The sequence below is a fragment of the Monodelphis domestica genome, chromosome X (genome assembly GCF_027887165.1).
Source record: "Monodelphis domestica isolate mMonDom1 chromosome X, mMonDom1.pri, whole genome shotgun sequence".
Taxonomy (NCBI): domain Eukaryota; kingdom Metazoa; phylum Chordata; class Mammalia; order Didelphimorphia; family Didelphidae; genus Monodelphis; species Monodelphis domestica.
The window spans coordinates 80,380,878-80,389,359 of NC_077235.1; the positions used below are offsets into that span (position 1 = coordinate 80,380,878).

General features: G+C 44.3%; 1 long non-coding RNA gene across 1 annotated transcript; it reads left to right on the forward strand.

Annotated features, from left to right (window-relative positions):
* Positions 1–745: 745 nt before the first annotated feature.
* On the forward strand, positions 746–6,329 carry LOC130456113 (uncharacterized). Its single transcript, XR_008914551.1, has 2 exons — positions 746–891; positions 987–6,329. It is a non-coding gene; the product is annotated as an uncharacterized LOC130456113 (long non-coding RNA).
* Positions 6,330–8,482: the final 2,153 nt, after the last annotated feature.

Sequence of the window (8,482 nt, forward strand, 5' to 3'; positions counted from 1 at the left end):
ATAGTTGGCTGAAAATTCACAGAGATGACCATGGGGAAGCAAAGGGAATGATGGAATGTACCTCTCTTTTCTCTTGTCCAACCATTACAAAATGAGGACCTTTTAGGACAGAAGACTAGAAATTTCTGTTGACCTGAACAGACATAAAAGGGAATGATGAAAAGTACCTACCTCGCTATTATTTTTCTTCTGTGTTTTCTTCTTTGGAAGAGGTGAAGACCTGGGAAGAGATACATGAGGCAGAATTGAAGGCACTCGACTTGCTTCTTCTCATTTTCCCTGAAGGCTAGAATCCTACTATGAATGTCATAAAGATCAGTCAGGAGACTTTTGGAATATGATGGAAGGTACATATCTCTCATCCTTCCTGCTCTCCTCTTCCCTTTGGAGGGTGGAGATCAGGTAGGAGATAGGTAAACTATAATACAAAGCAACTACCTCTCCTTGAGGAACCAGATCTTGAAGACTTGGCAGGATATTCATGAAGAAGAGTATGTGAAGCGAATAACATGATGGAATTCATACACCATTCTCTTCTCAGTCCCCTTGGAACTGTGAGACCTAGCAGGAGACCAGGTAGGTATCTTGGATTGGACAGTCCCATGTTAGGAGGGAATGAGGAGGAAACCCGATCACGTCTGCATTTCTCTTACCTTGCCATCCATACAGAATTTAGGGTGGAGGGAGGATCCAGATGAATCCCAATGCAAGGCCACTGACTCTCTTTATCCCTCTTTTCCTCAAGATCATAGTACTTGCCGGAGACTAGAGTCTGGAGTCCTGGTAAGATTTTCCTAAAGATGATGCTGGAAAGAACACTTAAGTGAGTGCAGACTCCCTTTTCGTCTCTTTTTACTTCCATTATAACCTGGAGATCTAGCAGGAGAAAAGGTATGAAATTTGTGTTGGTCAGACAAGAGTTACAAGTCAGTTAACGAATATAGCTAGGCCCTATCTTCACCTCTCTTCTCTTTTCTTCCATGCAGGGAGTGAAGATCTGGGAAGAGACAGAAATAGCAGAATTGAAGTTACCGGGCTGGCTTCTTACCTCTTTTACTGGAACCTAGCGTTCCGGGAAGAGGTTAATGAAGGTGACTCATGGAATTCAGAGAAGAGACCCATGGAATATTATGGAAGCTATCGGCCTCACCTCTTTCCTTCTCTCCTCTTCCCTTTGGAGGTTGGGGATCAGGTTGGAGCCAGGCAAAGGACAGGAGAAAATAGCCACTTCTCATTGTGGACCATGAGGCTGGAGACTTGGCAGGACATTCATGGAGATGAGGATTTGAAGCACCAGGCTTGATAGAAGGCACTCACCTCTTCTACTCTACCTTCCTTTGCAACATGGACTCCTCCCTGGAGACCAAATAGGAAACTTCTTTTAACAGACAGTAGATACCAAAGAATCGGTATACAGGCTTACCTATCCATCCTCTTTGTTCCCAAGCACAATGTGAAGATCAGTGAAAAAATCAATGGGGCACTGTGGACGGTACCACATGGTCTTCTACCCACTTTTCCTAGAGAATGAAGTCCAAGCAGGAGTTTCATGATGATCAGGCAGGAGACTGATGACAATCAAAAAAGAGTTCTCTCCTCCTCTTGTTAACAGGTTGTATAACAGAAGCAAAGCATAAGAGAAAGCAATTTCTTCTGGGAGAGCCTTGGCAGGAAGTTCATGGAGATGCCAATGCAGAAGCAAAGGGAATGAAGATACCTGCCTCACCTCTTTGCTTCTCAGCTCTTCCCATTGGAGGCTGGGGATCAGAAAAGAGCCAGGCAAAGCACAAGAGAAAGCAATCACATCTCTTTCATAGTTGGCTGAAAATTCACAGAGATGACCATGGGGAAGCAAAGGGAATGATGGAATGTACCTCTCTTTTCTCTTGTCCAACCATTACAAAATGAAGAGCATTTAGGACAGAAGACTAGAAATTTCTGTTGACCTGAACGGACATACAAGGGAATGATGAAAAGTACCTACCTCGCCATTATTTTTCTTCTGTGTTTTCTTCTTTGGAAGAGGTGAAGACCTGGGAAGAGATACATGAGGCAGAATTGAAGGCACTCGACTTGCTTCTTCTCATTTTCCCTGAAGGCTAGAATCCTACTATGAATGTCATAAAGATCAGTCAGGAGACTTATGGAATATGATGGAAGGTACATGTCTCTCATCCTTCCTGCTCTCCTCTTCCCTTTGGAGGGTGGAGATCAGGTAGGAGATAGGTAAACTATAATACAAAGCAACTACCTCTCCTTGAGGAACCAGATCTTGAAGACTTGGCAGGATATTCATGAAGAAGAGCATGTGAAGTGAAGAACATGATGGAATTCATACACCATTCTCTTCTCAGTCCCCTTGGAACTGTGAGACCTAGCAGGAGACCAGGTAGGTATCTTGGATTGGACAGTCCCATGTTAGGAGGGAATGAGGAGGAAACCCGATCACGTCTGCATTTCTCTTACCTTGCCATCCATACAGAATTTAGGGTGGAGGGAGGATCCAGATGAATCCCAATGCAAGGCCACTGACTCTCTTTATCCCTCTTTTCCTCAAGATCAGAGTACTTGCAGGAGACTAGAGTCTGGAGTCCTGGTAACATTTTCCTAAAGATGATGCTGGAAAGAACACTTAAGTGAGTGCAGACTCCCTTTTCGTCTCTTTTTACTTCCATTATAACCTGGAGATCTAGCAGGAGAAAAGGTATGAAATTTGTGTTGGTCAGACAAGAGTTACAAGTCAGTTAACGAATATAGCTAGGCCCTATCTTCACTTCTCTTCTCTTTTCTTCCATGCAGGGAGTGAAGATCTGGGAAGAGACAGAAATAGCAGAATTGAAGTTACCGGGCTGGCTTCTTACCTCTTTTACTGGAACCTAGCATTCCGGGAAGAGGTTAATGAAGGTGACTCATGGAATTCAGAGAAGAGACCCATGGAATATTATGGAAGCTATCGGCCTCACCTCTTTCCTTCTCTCCTCTTCCCTTAGGAGGTTGGGGATCAGGTTGGAGCCAGGCAAAGGACAGGAGAAAATAGCCACTTCTCATTGTGGACCATGAGGCTGGAGACTTGGCAGGACATTCATGGAGATGAGGATTTGAAGCACCAGGCTTGATAGAAGGCACTCACCTCTTCTACTCTACCTTCCTTTGCAACATGGACTCCTCCCTGGAGATCAAATAGGAAACTTCTTTTAACAGACAGTAGATACCAAAGAATCGGTATACAGGCTCACCTATCCATCCTCTTTGTTCCCAAGCACAATGTGAAGATCAGTGAAAAAATCAATGGGGCACTGTGGACGGTACCACATGGTCTTCTACCCACTTTTCCTAGAGAATGAAGTCCAAGCAGGAGTTTCATGATGATCAGGCAGGAGACTGATGACAATCAAAAAAGAGTTCTCTCCTCCTCTTGTTAACAGGTTGTATAACAGAAGCAAAGCATAAGAGAAAGCAATTTCTTCTGGGAGAGCCTTGGCAGGAAGTTCATGGAGATGCCAATGCAGAAGCAAAGGGAATGAAGATACCTGCCTCACCTCTTTGCTTCTCAGCTCTTCCCATTGGAGGCTGGGGATCAGAAAAGAGCCAGGCAAAGCACAAGAGAAAGCAATCACATCTCTTTCATAGTTGGCTGAAAATTCACAGAGATGACCATGGGGAAGCAAAGGGAATGATGGAATGTACCTCTCTTTTCTCTTGTCCAACCATTACAAAATGAAGAGCATTTAGGACAGAAGACTAGAAATTTCTGTTGACCTGAACGGACATACAAGTGAATGATGAAAAGTACCTACCTCGCCATTATTTTTCTTCTGTGTTTTCTTCTTTGGAAGAGGTGAAGACCTGGGAAGAGATACATGAGGCAGAATTGAAGGCACTCGACTTGCTTCTTCTCATTTTCCCTGAAGGCTAGAATCCTACTATGAATGTCATAAAGATCAGTCAGGAGACTTTTGGAATATGATGGAAGGTACATATCTCTCATCCTTCCTGCTCTCCTCTTCCCTTTGGAGGGTGGAGATCAGGTAGGAGATAGGTAAACTATAATACAAACCAACTACCTCTCCTTGAGGAACCAGATCTTGAAGACTTGGCAGGACATTCATGAAGAAGAGCATGTGAAGCGAAGAACATGATGGAATTCATACACCATTCTCTTCTCAGTCCCCTTGGAACTGTGAGACCTAGCAGGAGACCAGGTAGGTATCTTGGATTGGACAGTCCCATGTTAGGAGGGAATGAGGAGGAAACCCGATCACGTCTGCATTTCTCTTACCTTGCCATCCATACAGAATTTAGGGTGGAGGGAGGATCCAGATGAATCCCAATGCAAGGCCACTGACTCTCTTTATCCCTCTTTTCCTCAAGATCAGAGTACTTGCAGGAGACTAGAGTCTGGAGTCCTGGTAACATTTTCCTAAAGATGATGCTGGAAAGAACACTTAAGTGAGTGCAGACTCCCTTTTCGTCTCTTTTTACTTCCATTATAACCTGGAGATCTAGCAGGAGAAAAGGTATGAAATTTGTGTTGGTCAGACAAGAGTTACAAGTCAGTTAACGAATATAGCTAGGCCCTATCTTCACCTCTCTTCTCTTTTCTTCCATGCAGGGAGTGAAGATCTGGGAAGAGACAGAAATAGCAGAATTGAAGTTACCAGGCTGGCTTCTTACCTCTTTTACTGGAACCTAGCGTTCCGGGAAGAGGTTAATGAAGGTGACTCATGGAATTCAGAGAAGAGACCCATGGAATATTATGGAAGCTATCGGCCTCACCTCTTTCCTTCTCTCCTCTTCCCTTTGGAGGTTGGGGATCAGGTTGGAGCCAGGCAAAGGACAGGAGAAAATAGTCACTTCTCATTGTGGACCATGAGGCTGGAGACTTGGCAGGACATTCATGGAGATGAGGATTTGAAGCACCAGGCTTGATAGAAGGCACTCACCTCTTCTACTCTACCTTCCTTTGCAACATGGACTCCTCCCTGGAGACCAAATAGGAAACTTCTTTTAACAGACAGTAGATACCAAAGAATCGGTATACAGGCTTACCTATCCATCCTCTTTGTTCCCAAGCACAATGTGAAGATCAGTGAAAAAATCAATGGGGCACTGTGGACGGTACCACATGGTCTTCTACCCACTTTTCCTAGAGAATGAAGTCCAAGCAGGAGTTTCATGATGATCAGGCAGGAGACTGATGACAATCAAAAAAGAGTTCTCTCCTCCTCTTGTTAACAGGTTGTATAACAGAAGCAAAGCATAAGAGAAAGCAATTTCTTCTGGGAGAGCCTTGGCAGGAAGTTCATGGAGATGCCAATGCAGAAGCAAAGGGAATGAAGATACCTGCCTCACCTCTTTGCTTCTCAGCTCTTCCCATTGGAGGCTGGGGATCAGAAAAGAGCCAGGCAAAGCACAAGAGAAAGCAATCACATCTCTTTCATAGTTGGCTGAAAATTCACAGAGATGACCATGGGGAAGCAAAGGGAATGATGGAATGTACCTCTCTTTTCTCTTGTCCAACCATTACAAAATGAAGAGCATTTAGGACAGAAGACTAGAAATTTCTGTTGACCTGAACGGACATACAAGGGAATGATGAAAAGTACCTACCTCGCCATTATTTTTCTTCTGTGTTTTCTTCTTTGGAAGAGGTGAAGACCTGGGAAGAGATACATGAGGCAGAATTGAAGGCACTCGACTTGCTTCTTCTCATTTTCCCTGAAGGCTAGAATCCTACTATGAATGTCATAAAGATCAGTCAGGAGACTTTTGGAATATGATGGAAGGTACATATCTCTCATCCTTCCTGCTCTCCTCTTCCCTTTGGAGGGTGGTGATCAGGTAGGAGATAGGTAAACTATAATACAAAGCAACTACCTCTCCTTGAGGAACCAGATCTTGAAGACTTGGCAGGATATTCATGAAGAAGAGCATGTGAAGCGAAGAACATGATGGAATTCATACACCATTCTCTACTCAGTCCCCTTGGAACTGTGAGACCTAGCAGGAGACCAGGTAGGTATCTTGGATTGGACAGTCCCATGTTAGGAGGGAATGAGGAGGAAACCCGATCACGTCTGCATTTCTCTTACCTTGCCATCCATACAGAATTTAGGGTGGAGGGAGGATCCAGATGAATCCCAATGCAAGGCCACTGACTCTCTTTATCCCTCTTTTCCTCAAGATCAGAGTACTTGCAGGAGACTAGAGTCTGGAGTCCTGGTAACATTTTCCTAAAGATGATGCTGGAAAGAACACTTAAGTGAGTGCAGACTCCCTTTTCGTCTCTTTTTACTTCCATTATAACCTGGAGATCTAGCAGGAGAAAAGGTATGAAATTTGTGTTGGTCAGACAAGAGTTACAAGTCAGTTAACGAATATAGCTAGGCCCTATCTTCACCTCTCTTCTCTTTTCTTCCATGCAGGGAGTGAAGATCTGGGAAGAGACAGAAATAGCAGAATTGAAGTTACCAGGCTGGCTTCTTACCTCTTTTACTGGAACCTAGCGTTCCGGGAAGAGGTTAATGAAGGTGACTCATGGAATTCAGAGAAGAGACCCATGGAATATTATGGAAGCTATCGGCCTCACCTCTTTCCTTCTCTCCTCTTCCCTTTGGAGGTTGGGGATCAGGTTGGAGCCAGGCAAAGGACAGGAGAAAATAGCCACTTCTCATTGTGGACCATGAGGCTGGAGACTTGGCAGGACATTCATGGAGATGAGGATTTGAAGCACCAGGCTTGATAGAAGGCACTCACCTCTTCTACTCTACCTTCCTTTGCAACATGGACTCCTCCCTGGAGACCAAATAGGAAACTTCTTTTAACAGACAGTAGATACCAAAGAATCGGTATACAGGCTCACCTATCCATCCTCTTTTTTCCCAAGCACAATGTGAAGATCAGTGAAAAAATCAATGGGGCACTGTGGACGGTACCACATGGTCTTCTACCCACTTTTCCTAGAGAATGAAGTCCAAGCAGGAGTTTCATGATGATCAGGCAGGAGACTGATGACAATCAAAAAAGAGTTCTCTCCTCCTCTTGTTAACAGGTTGTATAACAGAAGCAAAGCATAAGAGAAAGCAATTTCTTCTGGGAGAGCCTTGGCAGGAAGTTCATGGAGATGCCAATGCAGAAGCAAAGGGAATGAAGATACCTGCCTCACCTCTTTGCTTCTCAGCTCTTCCCATTGGAGGCTGGGGATCAGAAAAGAGCCAGGCAAAGCACAAGAGAAAGCAATCACATCTCTTTCATAGTTGGCTGAAAATTCACAGAGATTACCATGGGGAAGCAAAGGGAATGATGGAATGTACCTCTCTTTTCTCTTGTCCAACCATTACAAAATGAAGACCATTTAGGACAGAAGACTAGAAATTTCTGTTGACCTGAACGGACATACAAGGGAATGATGAAAAGTACCTACCTCGCCATTATTTTTCTTCTGTGTTTTCTTCTTTGGAAGAGGTGAAGACCTGGGAAGAGATACATGAGGCAGACAGAATTGAAGGCACTCGACTTGCTTCTTCTCATTTTCCCTGAAGGCTAGAATCCTACTATGAATGTCATAAAGATCAGTCAGGAGACTTTTGGAATATGATGGAAGGTACATATCTCTCATCCTTCCTGCTCTCCTCTTCCCTTTGGAGGGTGGAGATCAGGTAGGAGATAGGCAAAGTATAATACAAAGGAACTACCTCTCTTTGAGGAACCAGATCTTGAAGACTTGGCAGGATATTCATGAAGAAGAGTACGTGAAGCGAAGAACATGATGGAATTCATACACCATTCTCTTCTCAGTCCCCTTGGAACTGTGAGACCTAGCAGGAGACCAGGTAGGTATCTTGGATTTGACAGTCCCATGTTAGGAGGGAATGAGGAGGAAACCCGATCACGTCTGCATTTCTCTTACCTTGCCATCCATACAGAATTTAGGGTGGAGGGAGGATCCAGATGAATCCCAATGCAAGGCCACTGACTCTCTTTATCCCTCTTTTCCTCAAGATCAGAGTACTTGCAGGAGACTAGAGTCTGGAGTCCTGGTAAGATTTTCCTAAAGATGATGCTGGAAAGAACACTTAAGTGAGTGCAGACTCCCTTTTCGTCTCTTTTTACTTCCATTATAACCTGGAGATCTAGCAGGAGAAAAGGTATGAAATTTGTGTTGGTCAGACAAGAGTTACAAGTCAGTTAACGAATATAGCTAGGCCCTATCTTCACCTCTCTTCTCTTTTCTTCCATGCAGGGAGTGAAGATCTGGGAAGAGACAGAAATAGCAGAATTGAAGTTACCAGGCTGGCTTCTTACCTCTTTTACTGGAACCTAGCGTTCCGGGAAGAGGTTAATGAAGGTGACTCATGGAATTCAGAGAAGAGACCCATGGAATATTATGGAAGCTATCGGCCTCACCTCTTTCCTTCTCTCCTCTTCCCTTTGGAGGTTGGGGATCAGGTTGGAGCCAGGCAAAGGACAGGAGAAAATAGCC